Source organism: Castor canadensis, chromosome 10, assembly GCF_047511655.1.
Source record: "Castor canadensis chromosome 10, mCasCan1.hap1v2, whole genome shotgun sequence".
Lineage (NCBI taxonomy): Eukaryota > Metazoa > Chordata > Mammalia > Rodentia > Castoridae > Castor > Castor canadensis.
The window spans coordinates 5295768-5317888 of record NC_133395.1 but is presented as its reverse complement, the minus strand read 5'-3'; positions in this window follow the sequence as shown (position 1 = coordinate 5317888).

The following is a 22121-nucleotide window of genomic DNA, read 5'->3' as shown; positions in this document are numbered from 1 at the left end:
ATTTCCCCCTATGTTTTGGCAAATCTAAAGGAAACAAATTCCAAAACTTAGGGAGATACCAAACTTAAAATAATTAATAGATTGAAAGGTGCTATTTCTTAACCTTTATCAAGCCCCTAAAATATAGTCCCCACTATAACCTCGGATTAAAATCAGTTTGGCTTTCTGGGAATCACTGCTTCAATGTTCTTCATCCTATTATTGTAATACTAGTGATTCTTTGGTTAATTCTTATTTATTAAAGACTAGATCATATGATTTTACCAAAATACTAGATTCTATCAGGAGCCCTTGATATGCAAAGAAACATCTTTGTCTAAAATCAAAGAAGCAAATGCAGTGAAATATCTTTGAAATCCAAGAAAATTTTGCAAGGCATAGTTGAGATGTAGCTTCAAATATTAAATGACATAGAATTGTTCACTAGTAACAATCATCCAGTCGATTCATGCTCTCTAATGAGTTAAAACAAATGTTCAGAACCTTGAGCAGATTAATGCTTAATTGTCAAAGGAACTGTGCTCAAGTGAAAGTTAGTTGCAAAGCCTGGATTAGAATTAATTGTCTCAAAATCCTCAGACTGTTGCTTCATCTACTGAACAATGCTCTGCCTTATTAGTAATTAGGAGAAAGAATTTGGTGTGTCAAGCACTCTATTGCAAAACCAAGGTTCAGCAGTGAATTCTAATTAAAGCAATTTCATTATTAAAATAAAAAACCCAAAGTTTAGAACATTTTTTAAGAGCTGAGCCACTATGGCAGGGAAATGAATTGATCTCTATTTATTTCACAGAATCTGTTTTAGAGTTTAGTTACGTTCTCTTGTTTGTAATTATTTTGGGGTTTGGAGGAGCCTCGTGTGGCTTTTCCCCAGGTTCTTTAAATTAAATAGTGGCGCTGCACACATCTTCATTTGGTTCTGGTTGGCTAAACTTCAGTGAATTGGGGTGTCCCATGGCTTCCTGGCTGAACAGTTGGCTGCTGAGAGAGAGCAGGTTTATTTAAAGCTAGTAACTCCTTTAAATAAGTCTTTGGTCACGCTTTTGGGGGGGTTGGTAATGCACTGTGAGCGAGGACTGCCCATGCATGGGAAGTTTCGAAAAGAATCTCTGGGTTTCTGATCGTGTAGGTCTTAACGAAGACTTTTTCCTGCAAGTGCAAGATTTCATGTTCATTTTATTATCCACAGTCTTAATTTGCGCCTGAAAAGAGGAGTGCCACGACAGACATAAAATTAACTTCTCTTTCAGTGTGCTAACCTTTTGCTTTTAATTCATTCCCTTGTCAATCTCATGAATGCCTCCTGAAGTCCAGCTATTGATCTCCGTAGCTAATGCTATTTTTCCTGTTTATTATAATATATTGTCCATTGTTGCTGGCCGTTTGCATTGGCTTAAATTTCCCACACATTGGACAGGAAACTGTTCCATGGCATCAGACTTCCTTAGATTGATTTGCAAGAGGCAGAGAGGGACCTGCCCACTCCCGAGCTCTTTGTGCTGGGCCTACCCAAGGGCCCCCTGTAAACGGCCTGTAGACACTTCCTTCCAGGCCCCAGTGTGGTGGCCACCAGCCCCTCCCGCCGCAGTCCTGTCCTGCAGCCCTGGGAACCGCTCCTTATCAGTGCCAATGTTATGTCATTTCTTTTTACATACCGTGTTTATTGTCTTTAGAGCCGGCTCTGTGAGAATGTGCTTTATAAGCCCGACAATGGGGAGCCGCAGGGCAACACTGGTGAAGTCACACAGGCCTGGAGCATCAGGGCCTTCCAGGGCTTCACAATTAGAGAAAAAAACTCAGGACACTACAACTCCTTTACACTCCTGGGCCACTGAATTATTTATTAATAAAAAGTTTTATCACCAGTGCACTATCCAGGATCCCGCATGGAGGTTACCTAGAACTCTGAGAATCCATTCAGATGGGCCAGAAGAGGTGAAGCTTTCTCTCTCTCTCTCTCTCTCTCTCTTCCTCTCTGTCCCTCTCAGTCAATGTTTATGTTACTATTTTGAGTTTTGCTGAATACCTTTAAGCTTTTAAGGCAAGCGTCAGCATCTACCCCAGTGAGTTGGTATTTAAGAGACACCAGCCCTATATATATATATACTCGGCTCTCAGTTGGAAATAATTTTAAACTCAACAAATTATCTGAGACAACACATGTGGCGTTTCATATTTTTAAAAAGTAGGTCACAACAATTACTGATTTGCTTATGCGTGTGCTATCAAACTCAAAATTATTGTTTTTCTTATTATAAATTTGCCTTTCTTGGGAACAGTTTACTGCAAAAAACAACCCACACCATGTACTAGGAAATGGTATTAAAAGTCAGGTTCCATCCCTTGAAAATGATTATTAATTTACATCTTGAAATCCTGTTCCTTTGGGGAAAGGAGTTCTTTATCAGTCAGAAAACCTCCTGTGGGAGGCAGCTGACAGACAAAGCCAGTTCCTACCACAGTTCCAACCCCACAGGCATGCAAAAGGTATTTTGGAATCCTTTGGCTCTTCTGTTTTTCCAAGTGCAGAAGATTTCAGAGGTGGTGGGAAGAAAGAGGCCAATTTTGGAAGACTTTATACAGGAAACTCAGCCACTGTTGTCAAAGCAAATGAGTTGAGAAGGGGTAAACACAGTCCTTATTTCAGTATTGAAATTGCACAGCCTGAAGCACTTCCACCATGGAAACTGGATGGCCAATGTATAGATCAAAATTAGTGAATCAAGGACCAATCAGTTGAACATCAAATCTTGCCCATTTACATTAGCATCGGGCAGTCCTCACAGGGTTTGACTAAGTTTAAAGAAATCATTTCCAAAGTTTAGACTTACTTGACTTGGCCAAATCACAAACAGGGTTTCAGGTAGAAGTTACAGATACCTGGATTTGTATTTCGCTAGTTGGGAAGCAGAGGTCACAGGTATTACATGTGAAACTGAACTCAACTTACATCTCTGGAGTGAGTCTCCTAGATGAGAGATAAGAGGCAAATTCTTCTTCTTCTTCTTCTTCTTCTTCTTCTTCTTCTTCTTCTTCTTCTTCTTCTTCTTCTTCTTCTTCTTCTTCTTCTTCTTCTTCTTCTCCTTCTTCTCCTTCCTCTTCCTCCTCTTCTTCTTCTTCTGATGGTACTAGGGTTTGAATTCAGAGCTTTGCACTTGCTAGGCAGGTATTCTACAGTTTGAGCCTCACCTCCATCCCTAAACTCTTCTTTTTTACCATCCTCCATTTTTGGTCAGTTATATTGTTCTCCTTTTTAGTGGGGGCGGGGTAGATTTCCCTTTTAGTCAATACATGACATGGTTCAAAAATAGATTACAAGGTAATTTAGTTTGAGCTGAATAGATACTGGGAAATGTCCAGGTAAGTAATGTGCCATGGTGATTTAGGTGTTAATGGATCACATAGTAGAGAAGTTTATTTCTTTCACCTCCATGAAATGATTGATAGTAAAGTCAATAGACTGGATCAGATTAACAGTAGAGGAAGATAAACCATGTAGAAGGCTAGCTACTATGACAATTGTGGTTGCAATATTTATTCTCTAGGGAATATTCCTGGTGTCATATTTGTCACTTGCTTTCTTCTTAAACCATGGTTTTAATCTTCCATAAACCTTGGCCAATATCAACAGATTACATGAACTGGATCCAAAGATTTTCATTCATAATTTTCATTATGTAGTCACCGAAAGATCCCAGATACAAGTTTTTAAAGATGTTGTCTAGAAAGATCATTAAGAAATGGTCATTGCTCTCCTGGTAGAGTGGGTAGGATTTGAATCTCGGGTGTCTTTAATGATTCTCAAATTTAAAAAAAAAGAGTTGGTCCAGAAAGGAATGAGGAATTTAGGTTTGTGGACAGGAAAGGCCCCTGAAGAGTGCGGTGAGTGATCCAGTTGCAGTCCACAAAGTGGTCACTTGGGCGGACCATCTCAGAGTACTCTGAAGTTTCTGTCTTGGGTGTCTCACTTCTTGACAGGACTCATATCTAAACTAAGGATGGGAATTACTAAGAGGCTCCATATTCAGTCGAGAGTTGAATGAATCACAAGCTCAGTGGAAAGCATGTTGCATTGACACTGATGGACTTGAGGGGACATGCAGATTCTCTGTCCAGGAGCTATTGCTCTGAGTGTAGCAGCAAAGGGGATGGGAAGGCTGCAAATTTGTAGTCTGTAGATGTCAAAACTTCCCTGTATCTGAGAGCTCCCACAGCAGGGAGTGAGAGAAAGGAAACTCATGAATCAAGCAAGAAACCCCAGAAACAACCATTTTAGAGTCACCAAGAGGAGACCCTGACAAATAAATGGAAAAGAATATGCACAAAAAGAAATCATATGAGCCCTTGTAAAACCTTGACTTGGGAAACCGTTTGTCATGCAACAAAGTCCGGAAACTTCATCGGGGGTCAGTTAAATTTTGGTAGAGGAGTAGGGGATGCGAAGCTTGATCCAGTCTGTTCTCTATAAATAACTTATAGGAACTGCACAATAAAGAGGGGATTCAAACATAGGATGTTTATCACGTTTTACCCATTTTGATGGGCTTTGAGAACCTTCTGCATACTCATTTCTTTATAATATTTTTGCTATAGAACAGAGGAAACCCACTTTTCAGCCCACAAGGACATACAAAAGGTGTAGCACCTTATCCTTGCTGTAATCAAATGAAAAATGAAACAGGAGGCAAGTCACCTCAGGGGGCAGAGCATTTATTAGGCAGGTCCATAGAGATTGGCAGTAGGTGAATTTCTTTCCTTAAGTAGTTTTTTTCTCTGCCTAAATTATTAAATATTTCAAGAAAAGGAATATCATCAGCAAAGGGAATAGAAAACTGTGTTTTTTCTTGACCAGGAAATAAATGTAATCTGTCAAAACCAAACAATCAAACAAAGGTCTTCTGATTGAGGGCTTCCTTTGGAGCTTTAGAATTAGTTATTATTGACTTAGAAAAAAAGATAGGCTAATTAATACATTTGCACTTGGAAATGAGGGGAGATTCTTTCCTGATATTTGGCCAAGGGGTATTTTAAACCAGAATGATTATGGGGGTCCAAGAAGATAAAGGCTGAAGTGTGTTCATGGGTTCTTATAGCTTCAGGATCCTTTTCCAGAGGATTCTGGGGAGTTTTAGAGGCAGAAAACAAATTGAAGTCAGTAAAGAAATGCATGAGAAGCAGGGAATGAATGTGCCACTTTTTATCACTTTAAAGCAGCTTCACTGGGAAGAGAGAGAGCTCAAGAGGTGGAAGCTTGAGTGGAATATGATTCAGTGATTTTTGCTTATTTTATTTTGGAAATATTCAATGATGTTTAGAAGCTTAGACAGAGAAACAGAGAGAGAGAGAGAGACAGAGACGGAGACACAGACAGAGAGAGAGAGAGAGGAGAGAAGAATTCTCTTAGTCCATTTGGGCTGCTGTAGCTGTTACAAAAGTACCATAGGTTGGGTGGGATTTTTTTGTAGTGAAAGTAATAGTAAAGTTTATTAGGAAAGGAATACACTTCAATGGAACGGAAGTGAGTCATCTGTAGAGTGAGAAATTTTTAAACAAAACTTTATATCTCACCATTCTGAAGACTTCAATATCAAGGCAGATGTGGATCCCATGTCTGATGGGGCTGCTTCCTGGTTCATAGACAAGCTACCTTGTCATTGTCTTCACATGGAGAAAAGGAAAGGGAGATGTCTAGGGTCTCTTTTCTAGGGGATTTTAGAATCCTGTTTATGAGACTGTAGCTCTGGTGACCTAATCACCAACTAAAAGACCACTTTTAAATTCCATGGCACAAGGGTTGGGATTTCAAAACATGAGTTTGGGGCAACACAAACATCCAGTCCATACCATCATACCTTGTCCTTCTCACATGCAGTATATACTCATTGCATCTCAAGATCCCCTACAATCTAAACTCATCACAGCATCAACTCTAAATTCTAAGATCCAAGTGTCATCTAACTGAGAAAGAGGAAGACCAAGGTCCACTCATCCTGAGGTATGCTGCTGTCCAGCTGTGAGCCCGTGAACCGAAAAGGCTATGAGCAATGGTGAGACAGGCACGAGACAGACATTTCCATTCCCTAAGGGGAAGAGGCCCAAGTGTGCCCAATCTATAGGAAACTCCACGAGATCTGAGGGCTTGAGAACTACCTTCATTGGCTTGATTCTCTGTCTTCCAGGTCCACAGGAGTGGCAGCGTCACCTCCAAAGCTTGGGGAGATGACCCTGTGGTAGCTCTCTGCCTGGGTCCTGCCTGTACAACTCTGTCCTTTGAATCTTAGGTAGAGGCATCTATGCCCCTGTTCCCTGGACTTGGAGAACCAGCAGAGCATGTGGTAAAGATGCTACCAGGAATGTCCTGGGTCCTCCTGGGAAGAGGCCACCATGGTATGTACATCACTGAGTCCTTCTGGGGCCAACTTGGGGTAGTTGAGGACTCAGCACCAGAGTTGGGGGGGTGGTATCTAGGATGTGGGGAGGGACAGGTGGAACATGGCAGAAACTTGCATGTGCTCTGTGGCTCCTTTTTTGAAAATGTCCTCCAACCACTTTCTTCCCTATCCCCAGGATGTTCTCCCACATGCTTGAAGGGCAAAGTCTCATCCTAAACTGGGTCCAAATACTAACTCTTCTGTCTGGCACTCCTGAACATCTTCAGGCAGTCACCCTCACCACACTTGCTCACTATCGCTGCCTTTCTACCAGTTTTTCCAGAAGGGCAGCTCTCCAAGTGGCCATTTTGCTCCAATGGAAGTTATTTGTTTACACATCTGTCTTTTCCAATGTATTACAGAAGCTTCAACAGCAAAGGCCACATTACATACACTTTTGTACCTAGAGCACTTTATAAAAATGTTGTCTTCTTATTCAACTTAGCAAAATTCAACTGACATTCTTCTATAGAACTGTGTTCCATATACTATTATTTAGACAAATTAGAAACACAACTGCACAAAATAGACATGGGTCTTTATTTTCTGTGACTTCTTGGACAATGTTGGAGGCAAAATTTCACCCTCTTTATGGGACCAAAAGAAAATGAAAGCTTCAGAGAAGCCTCAAGTTTCATAGCATAGTTGTTATAAGAATTTGAGGTCAGAGAGGCCCAAGTTTAAGTGTTTATTTAAGTTCTGCAGAGTGAAACCTCATTGTCTGGGAAATGGCACAGTGCCTGCTGAGTGTGGAACGTTCCATGCATGAGGTTAAAGTTAGGAGTTTCTAACACTAAGTGTCTTGCTTAGAGAGATCGAGGAAGTCAGTCCCAAACAGTAACTTACAATAATTTTTACTATTGTTATTTCACTGATCTCCCAACTTATAAGCAAGCTAATTCGACCCTGTTGATTTCACCCAAACATTCAGACCTTCCTGACTCATTCCCTCACTCTAAAAGGTTAAGAAATCGTCTTCCCTATGTGGTGATCAAAAGGGATTCTCTGAGTGTGGGTGATGGTGAACAGCCTGCATGGTGAGTCCTTTGAGGGAGGGTGTCAGACACAACAGGATGTTTTCACCTTTAGGGATATTGTTCATACTAGATGCTGTGAACCGATAGTCATCAGCACTATGCTGTAATGCACAGAAGTGTGATTGCTCTCACTTGAGAATAATCAGAGGCTAAAAGGAGACCACATTAAAAGTGAATTAACACTTTTTACAAATCAAGCCAAAACTTTCAATGTTAATAATTTGGTTGATGCTACAACCGTGATGCTGTCGCAGGCTGATACAGGTCCTATTTGTGGGAGCCATGCAAACATCTCGCAGTTCATCACAATGTTTGCCTTTAGTTCCATCAGAACCCAGAGCCCTCTGGGAGATGGATCTAGCCCTGCCCTGTGGTCTCCAGACCCAGCTGTTGTCCTCTCTTGGCTGGACAAGCTAAGTCCTCTCTGGGACTGGTTCCCTGTGGAAGTGCAGACATCCTGTTTTCTACATCCATCTCGACACATGAGAACAGTTCAACACTTTGACCTGAAAGACTCTCATGGTTTTTGTATGGTTCTCTTCACCGACTGTACCTTACTGACCTTTGTTGATATTACTATTGTTATTTTATCTTCACTATGTGCTTTGAAAAAGACAGGTAAGTCTAATGAAGAATGAAAACCCCAAGCTTGTTGATCTACTTGCTTTGGAGTCAACTGGGTTACCTGTGAAACTTACCATCACTGTATTCATGACATTTATTATTTATTTATTTAATGACATTTTTCTCTCACCTGCAGCACTTCCTCTCTCAAGTGTAATTATTTCCTGCATTAAAAACCTTGGGTCCTGTCATACACAATACACTAACTTTGAAAACCTGTCAGCAGTGTGTGACTTTGAGACCTGGCTCTACCTGAAGAAAGTACTTATATGGCATATTAAAGTCAGGAAGATGGTGGGCTGGGGATGCAGCTTTGTTGTAGAGTACTTGCCTAGTATTTGTGAGGCCCTGGGTTCCATCCCAAGCACCCCACAGAAAGAAAGTAGAGAGAATGTTCCAAATAATGGGTTAGGCATAGTAACTGGCATAATCCCAGTTACTAAGGAGGCAGAAATTGTGAGGATTGTGGTTTGAGGACAGTCCGGCCAAAAAGTTAGCAAGACTCTATCTCAAACAAACTAGATGTGGTTGCTCATAACTGTAGTATCAGGTACACAAGAGGTGTAGGATTGTGGTTCCAGCCCAGCCCTGGGCAAAAAACCCCATGAGACCCTATTCAAAAAGTAATTAAAGCCAAAAGGGGTTTGCGGTGTGGCTTAAGTGGTAGAGCATCTGCCCAGCAAGGGTGAGGTCCTGAGTTCAATTTTCAGTACGGTGGTTAAAAAAAAAAAAGGTGTTCAAAATCCTATACAATAAATTCAATAATGAATCTTTTAAAGGAACAGCTTAACAGAATCTTGCAAGTGTAAACAACACCTTTGGAAGGGCCGGGTAACAAGTTTGAGAAAATGAAACTCTGAGGTATGTTTCTCTCCTAGTACTTCAGCAGCGGTGGCTAATTTGAATTACTGAAAATTCTTATTAATTATTGTTACTACAAATTACACTCATGTAGTTACCTGGTCAGGAGGAGTCATTGTATCAGGAAAAGAATTGTAGAGGGAGATCATATTAGCAGGCAGAGCAGAAGAAAATCGCCAAGGGTGCACAGGCTGCATGACTGCAAATGCAGCGACAACAAAGACAACGTTGCAGAAGAAGGAATAGAAAAGGTCAATGAGGCAGGAGCAATGATTTTCTAGAAAAATCGGGAAACTCAGTAAATTTTACACTATGATGGGCAATTTGTCTCATTAGACAGTACTTTGTTCAGTTTTAATTAAAGAAAACGCTACCCAGGGTTAATTTAGAAGCTTCATTTCCCCCAGAAAAGGCTGAGGCTTCTCCTAGAAAAATAAGTGTGTCATGCACAGACCGTGACCCTGTTGATTCCATTTGCCTGAGGCTGACGAGGGAGGGTAGAACACGCCCTGACCCTGTTACCCTCTGCACACCCAGGAAAGGGTGGAGAAGGCGGCTCTGTGGAAATGCCATTCTTTGATTCCATCACAAGATCATTATTCTACACCGTGTGCTGTAAGAAACAGCCCGCACTTAACTATTTAACCAGCCAAAGCTAAGGCAATTAGGCTCATCTTCTCTTGATGTGCTGGAAGAGACGGTTGGATGGAGCTCAGCTGCCCTGTGGTGATGGAAATGTAGTTCCAGCTGACTGCAGATATTTTTACAGTTGTCTTTCCTTAGTTTGGAACTTTCCAAACAAATAAAGATTGGCCTTGCAGATTTTTAAAAAATTTTATCCTTGGAGTAGAAATCACACGAGTTGGTTCTGTTGAATGTGCTCTACTAATGAAACTATTTTCTCAACTCGATTTTAGCACCTTAAAACATTATAGGTGCACTACTTCTAAAGATTTCTTCTTTCTTACTTTCTAAGTGTTTAAATTTGCTTTAAAATCTCTTCACTATCTAACAGATAAGTTTCCTTAAAGAATATTCTTCTTTTTACCATAATTTTCTTTTCTTCCTAGAAGTGATTGAGGGGCTTAAGGGTGCTTGAAATATTGTAAGAATATTAACCACATAAAACGAGCAAATGGGAATGGAGCTATGAATTTAGAAAGAGAATTTGTGATACGAGGATACGTGCCAAAAAGAGGCCAACAGAGGAAGTCAGGTAATTGCAAGGCTGGGTTATATCTTCCCTCCTTGCTCTCAGTTTAAGAGAACTTTTCCTCTTAGGAAGGGAAATTGCTTCCAGTTGTTATTTATTAGCTGAGTAGTGACTTTTTCCTTGCTTAAGGTCAAAGACTGAGCCTAATTCACTCTTCACTGTCTCTTCTCTCAGAAACATGAGAAATGTAGTTGGGGGCAAAGAGAGAGGAAATTAATACATCGTGCTGATAGGGTCATTAGTGGACAGTGATCTTCTAAGGTTTGCAGATAATATCTCTTCATCACTCACAAACTTTTTGCCAATAGGCCTGGATGGAAGTTTGGTGTGATAAATAGAAACTCTTCTTCCTTGAATTGAACAATTAAAGATAAATGAAGATAAAGATGATACAGTGACAAATTACGGTACATCCATGAAAGACATCACATAATATAGACAAAGGGTGCTATTTCCCGTGTTGGCCAGACAAATCAAGGGATGGCAAAATTTTTCTGGGGTTCTTCTCAGCACTTGAGTCAAACTGAGCAAGGGGCATTCATAATTATTGTTCATTAATAGCTTATATACTTGTGAAAATGTAGTATTGCTTCCATACTTAGCATGGTGCCAGGTGTCATGCATTTTGATAATTGAAATTTATTTTTGAGACTGTAGCAAAGATGTTCTTTATCTCAGTCATGTACATATTATTCTACTTAAAGAAGTCTAGCTAAAAAATGAGAAGATATGAAAGACAGAAAAGCCTGGATTACTTACAGCCTCTTAACTCATTTTTTAAAAAAATTAGGATTCCAGGATTTTGATGACAATTTCTTGGCATTTCCCACCCAAAATGTATCTATTCATCCATTTTCTGTGATAATACTGCTTTCCAGAAAAAAGATGAGGAAAGAGGGATTAAGAACAATTTAGCTATTAACTCACTCACCTTTTATGTATTTTTAAAAGGTCTGTAGTTTTTGTTTTAATCACTCCAAAACTTTTCCTCATAGTCAAGGAATCTTGAAAATGATTATATGAATAAGAAAGATAATTTTTCTCCGAAAGTCTCAAGTGGAAGTTGGCAGAGCGCCCTTTCTCATCAGTCAGGAAAGATGCTGTTTAAGTAATTGAATCCAGCTCGTTCCTCATCTGTGCAAGTTATCTCTGCTCTCACAGGCTTTTTTTCTGGGCCATTCTTTGGTCTCTTTGTATAGTTTTCGTGTCACTTTCATCTTTCCTGCTAATTGGCTATCACATAGGCTTGAATCAAGGAAAGGTAAACTGGTTTATGATTTAAAAAAATAAATGAAAGCTCTCAAGTTCTAGCCAGTGGACTGTTGATATCAGAAGGCTGCCTTCCATCCTAATCAACTTGATAAGCACATTAAGCTTGCTGCTGCTGAAAGTGCCCTCCTTCCACTCTTATCTCAATCACTTCCTGTTTCCAAGAGCCTCTTTCTCTTCCCACACGTGCTGCTGTAAGACATCCCATCCTCAAAGGGCATCAGTCTGGGGACAGGAAACATTCCCACATACACCATTACTTTTCCAATTTTCTTTTGGAAAAATTTCCAAGTCATTGTCTTGGCTCTGTGAAAATAGGGGCATCGGTTCTTCTTGCAGTCATATCCTCGATCCTAGGAAGTCCCTAGATGGTAGACAGCTCAAAACAAAGACCTGGATTTGTGAGGGCTGGAGTCCTGATGGTTCAGTCCACCTGACGTGAAGAAAGGAGATAGGCTGAGGTGAGTTTTAACAGGAGAAGTCACTCACTGTCAAGAGGAAGAATGCTTTAGACTCAGCTCATTTCTGACAGGAGGTATTACTTGAAGTGGAAAGTAAGTGAGAGGGGATGAAGTGGAAAATTGAGCATAAAAATAAAGGAATGTATGATCCAACTTTGTACTCAGAGGTGCTCTCTAAATCTAGATTAAGGAGAGTTTTAAAGTTCCAGAAGCCATGTCAGGACATGAGAAGGTCCTGTAGAAAGTCCTCGAAGGATACCATGACTGAACCTAAAACACAGCACTTTTCATGACCCGTGATGATGACAAAAGTATTTTTATTTGCCTGAACATAATAGGAAGTCCATGTGTTCTGAAAAGGCATGACACAAGCATATTTGCAGGTGCTGGGAGGTTCACCTAGCTACTGTATTCCAACAGCAGCTAAAGAGAATTGGTGGCAAAGAGTTCACTCAATCTGCATCTTCAAGCTAACTTAAGACCTAAAATAACTTGAGGCTTTCTTGACGCATTACCTACCATAGGATGTCAAGCGTCCTTCCTCTGTGTCCTTGGCCTTGCACACACTGAGCAGCAGGACCGTTTCTGCATGCGGACACAGCTCCCTTTCCTCTTCATTGACTTTTGCCTTTCCTTGTGATAGTTGATTCTCTGTCTACTGGGCTGACCCAGAGTGCTGGTGAATTTGGTGGAACATTTTGGATGTCTCTGTGAGGTGTTTTTTAGAGAAGATTGACATTTAAATCATTAGACTTTGAGTAGAGCAGATGCTGTCCACATTAGATGTATGTGGCTCATCCAATCAGCTCAAGACCTAAACTGTACCAAGCTGACCCCTCCAGGGTGTTTGGTTGAGCCTACAGGAGTGTCCACCTCTGAATGAGATGCTGGTTTCTGACTCCCTCTTCTCACTGCTTTTCATTTGCTGACAGGCTATTGAACTTTCTAGAATGTGCTGCTCTCCTATCTCTGCTTTGTGTTCACTGTTCCCCTTGCCGAGCTCTTTCTCCATGGACACTCCTGCTTACTCAAGAATCTCAGCCAGACAGTTCATCTCCTTTAGACCATCCAGAACTCTGAAAGCTGTATTAGATTTTACTCTAATTCCACATTGTGTATTTTCATTAGAACATTTGACCGAGGTGCTCTCCCTCTCCCACTAATTCTGTGCCCTTCAGGACAGCACCCATTCCTCGCACACCAATGCACACCTGTGGTTGCTCTGGTAAATACGAGGAAGGAGCAGGTGCACAGCTCTGGCCACACTTCCTTGACAGTAGTGTTAAGAAGCAGTTTCTTTCGTACCTGGGAAGAGCTCCCACTCACAGGAGGGTAGATGGAGGCATTTTAGCAGTAGAACCAAACCAAACAGCAATGAAAATGTACTCACAAATAACAGAGTTCCTTAACACCTAGAAAAGTTTTACAAGCATCTCCTTTTTAGAAGGAATTAGAAATAACAGAGAAATTAAGAAACTAGAAGCATAGTTCCACTACAATGGAGAAGCTCAGTTGACTTCCTTCTTTTTCCACACAAGGGGGAAGGAGGGGACATCAGGGCAAGCAGGCCAGGACAGCAACAGTATCCAGAGCAGCCACCAGCCACGGGCCCAGCCAAGAGCAGGAAGAGAATTTCAAGGAAGCAGGATGTCTCCCTCTGAAACTGGTAAACTCTTTTGAACAGACAAACTTGGAGAAAAGATTCAAGTCCATTTCAATATTTGAATTCAGGAGAATTTGCCTTTGGTATAGCTTCCAACTATTTTTAAAATTTTACTTATGTATTACTTATTCATTACTTATTTATTTTCAATGTTGGGGATGCAACTCAGGCCCTCACCTGTGCCAGGCAAGGGCTCTTCCACTGAGTTACAGCCCAGCCCTCTGTGCCCACCTACTATGCGGTTCAGTGAGCGTTAGCTTTAGATTATTGTACGGATAAAGTCATTCTGCGTTTTGAAAAAAGTGTCACTGTTTCTTTTGTGTTTGCCGATGTAAAGAGTATTGACTCTCAAGCAAAACTTAAAACTGGTTACAGTGGAAAACTTGATTTGCCTAACCATAAATACTTCGTGCATTCTGAAGTGGGAGGGAATTGGCTTTGGGGTTCTCTCCCCTTGTTATGGGAGGTGGTGCTGAGTGAATTGAGAGTCCTGCTGGTGTGGCAGGTGGACCTCCCCAGTGCCTTGGGGAAGCTGGCTTAGACCCACACTCTGAGGGCTGCTTGGCACAGGTAAAACTGTCTGCATCGCAGTTCTGCCTCCTGTACTGAGTTTTCTTACAGCTGGAGTTGAGCTTACTGCCTTTGAGAAATTATTGATTACTTCATAGGGGTGTGTGTGTGTGTGTCTGTGTGCACCTGTGTGTTTTCTGTGTGTGTGTGTGTGCATACATCCTTTCTGTCTAGGAGATGCCCCTGAGGCTCAGGAGAGTGACAGGTACAACAGCAGCAGAGGAAGGAATAAGCCTCTCATGCCTGGTACACAAAGCAGGCAGAAAGGAGGTGGAGCCCTCCTTGTTACATCAAAAAACCATTTCATAGACCACGAAAAATGCAACATTACCAAATCAGGACTCCCTGTCTTCTCCACTTGATCCTGCTGTGCCTCCCCATATCTCAATGTGACCTGTGAGACATTAACCACAAAGAGGAAAATGATACTTTCCTCTATAATGATTTAATTGTCAAATCTAATTGGATTTGCATTAAAAGAGCATTTTAAAAACTCTTCAACTTTATAATAACTTATTGACAGTGCTATGTGTGTCATAGGTGATTTCTCTGCTTCCTGCCTCTTCTCCCCATTCTGGATTCCACTGGCCCAGCTACCTTTCCATTCCAGAGTTCTCCATGTTTAAAGTGCTGTGACACCAAAGATAGGTGGTGACTTGAACACACTACATGGACATAGCAAGATTTTGATGCAATCATACATAGAAATGAAGCAAATATTGTATTTTTCTGTATGATACTTAAAAAACATTTTAAAGACATGAAAAAATGAGGTCAACTATTTTTTAGACATCAAAAAGTGTCATTTTTAACTTAAAAAATAAATAAATATGGCTATGTTGATTTTAAATATTTTTATTTATTTATTTATTTTTGGTGGTACTGGGGTTTGAACTCAGGGCCAAATGCTTGCTAGGCAGGTACTCTACAGTTTGAGCCACTTACCAGAGCAAATAGTTTTATTTTTATGTAAAATATTTTAAGTATGCATAAAGTGATGCATAATATAACAGACATCTATGTATCGGCCACCCAGATACAAGAGATGTTAACATTTTTCTATATTTGGCGTCAGAGTTCTCTTATTTTTTTAAAGAAAAAGAGTGGAGATACAGTTAAAACTGGGCTGCCAGCCACACTCTCTTTTTCTCCCTGAAGTCTGAAGTTTTGTGTATCATTATTGTACGTAAATTTGTACTTCTTTGTAATCAATTTAAATTGTTATTCTGCTTAAATTTTTACATTGATTGTTTGACACAATATTTACCATCACACCCTTTGCCTTTTGTAGTCAACACATGTTGATGTGTGCTGACATAGTTCATCTAATCAATCCTTTCACAGAGTTCTAACAGAATAATCCAGCTTATTTATACATTCCCTTAACTGGTGAATAGGAATTTTTTCCAGTCATCTCATTATTTCTTCCTTACGAATACTGCTGCAGCCGAGATCTTTGTTCACGTGTGGGAGACTTCCCAGTGCACAGGAGAAAAAGTCTGCTTCGGAAGTAAGAACTGTACCTTATGTAGATACTGCAAGTGGACCCCCTGCTTTAGGTCCACCCACCTTCAGGTTTACTAGGTCTTACCGAGTTGCTCCACAGATGGTTCCATCAATCCACTTGGAAGCAATAGATGAGATTTCTTTCCCTCATTGTCGCACACGTTGGGTAATTAGTTTTTCTGATGAGTTGACATGAAATATCACCATTGCTTCCTAATGATGTTACACGAACATATTTGTATGGTTATTGGCTAGTCTCATTTTCTTCTCTATGGTTAGAAGAACACTAATGGTTTTTAACAATTTATCTGTTATCTTGTCTTTTAATTACTTGAGACTTATTTAGTCTCTGATAGATAAATGTGTTGTGTTGACTTCAAATACTTTCTTCCAGTCTACAGTTTGTTTTCACTTTAATTATGGAGCTTTTTGGTGAGATTAGTTTCCATAAATTTTTAATTTTAAGTCAACTTAATCAATACTTAGTATTTAATAGTTATTTACTTAAGATAAGCTGTCCAATATTGATGACATATTATCTTATATCTTGTTCTAAATGTATTAAAACCATTTCACATTTAAAATGGTTTAAAACCACTTCATATAGAAAATCTGAAAGTGTGTATGTTCACCCATTGGTCAGACAAGGATCTAATTTTGTCCTTAGAATTTGTGTGGCCTATGATTTTGACGTATCTATTGGGTAGCCCATGAATTTCTGCTGTGTGCAAGGGCATTAATCACATATCATGTTTCCTTAAACATATGGGCCGGCATTTGATCAAAAGCATATTTTGACAAATAACTTCATGTAAAAATAATTCTAAAATGTCCACTTGTGCTCTGTGTCTTTCCCTGTATGTACATATTTCAAAATAAAAGATTTCAATCATAATTTTGAGCTTTTTCTAGATTTCAATCACAAGCATAATGGAAGAAGCAACTACAGTAGATATAATTTAATATCTGACACAAAATCATGTTTTATTTAAAAAGTGTATAAATAAATTATATCATCTTAACCTATCATTCAAAGTGTGGATAGAACAGCCAATTTCACACTAATAACTACTTGTCTTTGACTTGTTCAATGGAATATTTATAGAATTATTATAATCGAGGTACAATGTAGAAAGAAGTGAGTGCTCTCTGAGTAGGCATTTAATTTTTTATAATAGTGCATTACTGTACTGAGTTGGCATTTTAAATGTTTTTGCCTTTCTAAATCATCTGTAGTTTAAAATAAGATGTTGTAAATATAAATATAATTAATTGATTTTGCTCCTAGTGCTATCAGCTAATTGTGAAGGTCTTTTAACTAGTGCTGTGTCATACATAAGCTTGCCATGAGGAAGCACAATTCTGTGAGAGCTCCCTGTCCTTTTTGTCCCTCTTACAAAAAAAAAAAAAAACAATTTGAATGCAAGTAATTGGAAGAGACATGATTCTAGACTTATATTGTGGCAGAGATGTTTACTGCTTCTTGTGTGTGCTCGTCACAGTGCAGTGTAATGAAAATGGTCTTTTAGTATCAGAGATTCAAGTTTCAGTAGAAGTATTTTTAGGGTTCATATACCGTCAAGGTTTGAGAAACTATTGCTATGGGAATATTGATTAAGCTTTAATTTTATAAGTATTTGACTGTCAAAAAATTAGTGACACATCAGAATATTAGCAATTTCTTGAATGTGAGCATTTTTTTAAAAAGCAAGATTGATGTAATTATATCATTTCTTCTTAGTTGACCTTTAATTTATTTTACAACAATTATTTATTTATTTAATTTCACCTATCTTTCCAATTTCATTTTTTAAAAAACTGCCCATTCCCCTTTCCTTCTCCTTCCTCTTTATCTCCCACACTGCAGGCACCAGGGGGCAACATGTAGATCAATGTCCTGGGGGGCTAAGTGTCAGAAATCTAGTTTGAAGCAAGCCTCACCAACCCATCTAGTTATCAGGGTGGGACAGAGGAGGTGGGAAAAGTAAGTTGAAGCTCTAGATGATGGAGAGGGAGTTGATGCTGAATCCAACAAAGATGTGATTCGTTCCTTACTTCATGCCAGGGCAAAGCTGAAACCCAGGCAGATTCAGTGTGATTGACACCCAACTGGTCAGCGATCCCCTGGTGGTTCATGGGAGAGAGTTGGATGCGGTGATGAACATCTCAAAGGGGTCCCAGGTATGGAATACAACATAGGATCTGACACTTATTTTTTAATGTGATAATCTCTTCTATCCAGATAATTAGTGAACTTAGACAAAATAAGATATAATACTCATTTTGCATTAGTACTTAGAGCAATGCAGACTGAAATGCTGGTAGGAAGAAGAAGAGGATGAGGAAGAAAAGAAGAAAGGGAAGGAGAGGAGAAAGGTTAATGTGAAATTGACTAATTATAGACTCCAGAGACCAAGCTATGATTTCTTTCTTAGCAGTAAATTACACATTTTTTTTGTTGGAGACAAAGTATGTTCACAGACGTAGTTCAGAGACAACTATGGTAGCCATTTTGAAAGATGTTTCTAGCTCGGGTGTGTGGGTTTCTCTAGCCATGCCATCCTTGAAGTTCTTCTCACATATATGTTTTGTTGTATTCCTAGGGACTACGTGATCTGGGATAGAAGATAGCCCAAAAGTAGAAACCTATTGTACAGAAAATATAATGTCTAACTGTGATGGTTAATCTTGATTGTCATCTGTACTAGATTGAGCAAAGCCTAGGAGATTAGTAAAGCAGACCTCTGGGTGTGTCTGTGAGGGTGTTTCCAGAGACAATGAACCAGGGGGGATGAAGGAAAAAACCCATGACCACAGGTACACTCTTTCTCTCTCACCATGAGGAGATCGGTTCTGCTCCACCACCTGCTCTGCACCGTGACTCTCTGCTCACCTCAGGCCTGGAAACAATGGAGCCAAGCAACCATGGACTGTGATCTCTGAAACTGTGAGCCAAAAGAAATCTCACCTCCTTTAAACAGTTTCTCTCAGGTATTTGTCATAGCAATGAAACTCTGACGAACATACTAACCATTATAAGGATATTTTGAAGTTAAACTAATCTAAAGTACCTTGTCTTGGAGGATTGACTCCAGATCTCTTTTGAAAGTAATTCCCAAATTGATAGTTCCTGACATAAAAAATTCATGGTTCAATCCAATTTCTGTATCAGTAACCCAGTATAGCTTCTCCTGGATCTTACATAAAGCTATTTGATGAGTATAATTCCATTTGTAGTTGTTATTTTACTACTCAAAACCAGACATAGAATAACTTGCACCTTGAATTTAGCTAGTCCTGAATTTGATCTCAAGAGCACTGAACACAAATGGCCACACTAATACATCTTATTTTAAGACTGATGACAACTGTTCAGCATGTGGGCCATGTAAACGATGGACAAGATGGCGTTACTTGGAGGGCAGCCTTACGTGTTAGTTTACCAGAGCTTCTGTAACAAAGTACCATAAAGAGGGTGCATTACTGCAACGGTGGCTTTTTTTCCTTGTAGTTCTGGAGGCCAGGAGCCCAAATCAAGATGTTGGCAAGGCTGGTTCTTTTTGAGGGCTTTGGGAAGAATTTTTCCTTGCCTCTTTTAGCTTCTGGTCATGGTCCTCATCCTTAGCATTCCTTGGCTTACAGATGAATCACTCTAATTGCTGTTTCTGTTGCCACATGGCCTCCTCCCTGTGTCTTTGTGTCTTAACATGCAGCTCTCTTTTCTTCTGATAAGGATGTCAGTTACATTGGATTAAAGACCTCATCCTAACCTCCTGAGTACATCTGCAGTGAGCCTATATCCAAAGTAGGTTACATTCTGTGGCACAGAGGGTCCAGATTCTAAACGCACCTGTTTTGGGGACACAATTTAACCCATAAGAGCTTCTGATTGAGAATTTCTTTCTAGAAATGCCTGCAGTGATTTTTAGAATAGCACTTTCCACAAGAAATTTTTGATAGATGCTATTACTGGAAAAGAAGAGAGATTTATTCACAGGTTACAGGAAACAGACCACAGAACTCCAAAGCTGAAAGAACCTCAGACAACTTTAAGTCTAGTGATATCCTTTTATGTAAAATAATATAAATAAATGCTTATGATGGAAAAATTCACTTGTACAGAAAAATGGAATTCCCTCCTCATACACTATTCCTAGTCTTAGGAGGAGATCAATGTTACTTTTCATGTTTATTCTTCCTGAAATACTCTGTTCATTCAATAATATGTATACATGTGCATATATACACTTATTTTGCATATATCTGTATATGCTTATATTCTCCTGTATACATACATATATATATATGTGTGTGTGTATAAATGGAGTTGCCTATACTTCTGTACAATTTACCTTTTATACTTTTTAAGGCATATAGCCCAAAGGTATAGCAATGCCAGTTTTCAAACTGAGCTCTGCACAGCCCTGGGCTCTGCACAGGGGTTTCTGGAGTGACAAAAATCAAACATTTATTTTTATCAAACAATTAAAATGTACATTGCCTGGGGGTCTCTTTTATCACCTTTATCAATTTTTTTTTATATTTGGAGGTTTCTTATTTTGTTTAAAATAAGACCTCTATTTAAAGAGAGGTGAGGTACAGAAAGATAAAAATAATTGATTGAAAAGGATTCATCTATTTTAATCCCCTGATATTATTGTTCAGGAACTAGAGGGCCAGCAAGGGGAATTACAGAACGAACAGGAGACAAAGCTTTGCTTTTCCCAGCGTCTGATGCAGTAGATAGCTCGTTTGTGTTCATTGGAGCTCTGACACTGTGTTAATGAAACCTTCTTACTTCTCACTTTTCTTTCTCAAAGCAGAGAGAACACTCGGCTCTATGACCTTTGCTTCAACATTCTACTGAAAAATGAGATTTGGAAGTTTGTGGAAGGGATGTATGAATAATAATGAGGCAATCACTCAGGTAATCACATAGAGACTGCTATAGTTTGAATATGCTAGAAGCTTGGTCCCAGTGTGGTGAAACTGAGAAGTGGTGGAACCTCTAAAAAGTGCAGTCTAGTAGAAGGCAGTTAGGTCACTGGGGGGTGCCACCCTTGGAGTGGATTTATGTAGTTTTCCTGGAATGCCAGTGGGCTCTACTAAAAGCAGCTTGTGATAGAAAGAGCAAGCCTGGCTCTTAAATCCTTCAGGCTTTCTGTATCATCATATGATCCCATCCTTTTGCACATGTTTTTGCTACCACGCCACGTGCCATGTTGCAATGTGGCCAAAAGGCCCTCACCAGAGGTAGAACTGATGGTGTCACCAGAGACTTTCAGTCTCCAAGACTGTGAGTTAAATAAAAGCCTTTTCTTTATACTTTACCTAGCCCTGGTCACTTGTTATAGCAACAGAAAACATGCTAATACATGGACTAAACTGGGTTTGGGAAGAAGTGTAGCCAAGCAGGTCCAAGGGGCAAGAAATGATAATTGTAATAAGGAGCATTAGGAGAAGATGGAGTGGGTAAAAAGGATGAAAACTGGGCAGCAAAGAGACTGTTGCTCAGACATTGAGGCATCCAAGTTGTAAATAGGGTGCAGGGAAGCAGTTTTGGGGAGTGAGAAGCTTCTAAATCTGGTTGTAGGTGATGATGAATGAGTTAGAAAGAAAATGGAGGTCATGGTAACTGATCTTGTGGCAGACTCCATGTGGGATTAAAGAACTTCGTGCTGGTGATGGAAGGTGGAGCATAGATTAACACTGTCACCTTATGACTAAGGTCATAGGACTATAGAACCAACCGGGGGCTTTTTAGATGACACCAAAAAGGTGAGATGCACAGACATTTAAAGAAACAACAACTACATGAAGGGTGAGGGAGGAAATAGATGAACTATATGAGAAAAATTTTACCACTTTGCTTGATTTCTTGATGCTGAAGCTTTGGAACACAATTCTGAAGATGGTTATGAGGATATAGTTTCTAGATGGGGCCATGAAGAGGAAAAGATTGTTGTAAAGAGGAAGAAGATGCATGGAAATGCATTCCAGAGGATGCAGTAAGATCTCTGAGAAGGGAGAAGGACTCAGAGTCAATGACGTCAGCAAAGAGAAAGAGCTGAGTATTGCAGAGTGACCATTACGGTGAACAATGGGCATGCAGAAGTAAATTGTTTTCTTGGTGGAATTTCTGGGTAGAGGTTTACCACTCACATCCATTTAACCTGCTGCCTTCAGGCCCAGAAATTAAGGTGGCTATGCTCAAAAGTCATGAGGGCACATGCTTCAATGAGCCATGAGGAGAACCAAGACAAGGGGAGAGGCTCTGGGATGTTAGGGAACTATGTCTGTTGTGGGTTTGTGGAGGTAAAAAAGAAGTACAAACTGCCATGAAAAAGTGTAAGCTTAATGCCACAAGGTCCTGTAGAGTGACCTTTGACTCAGCTGGGCCCTGCCCAGGAAGCTGTCATAGAAGACTTGACGCTGTTAAGCTTAAGGAGGGAAATGACACAGCTAGACAAGGCTAGCAATGGGGTA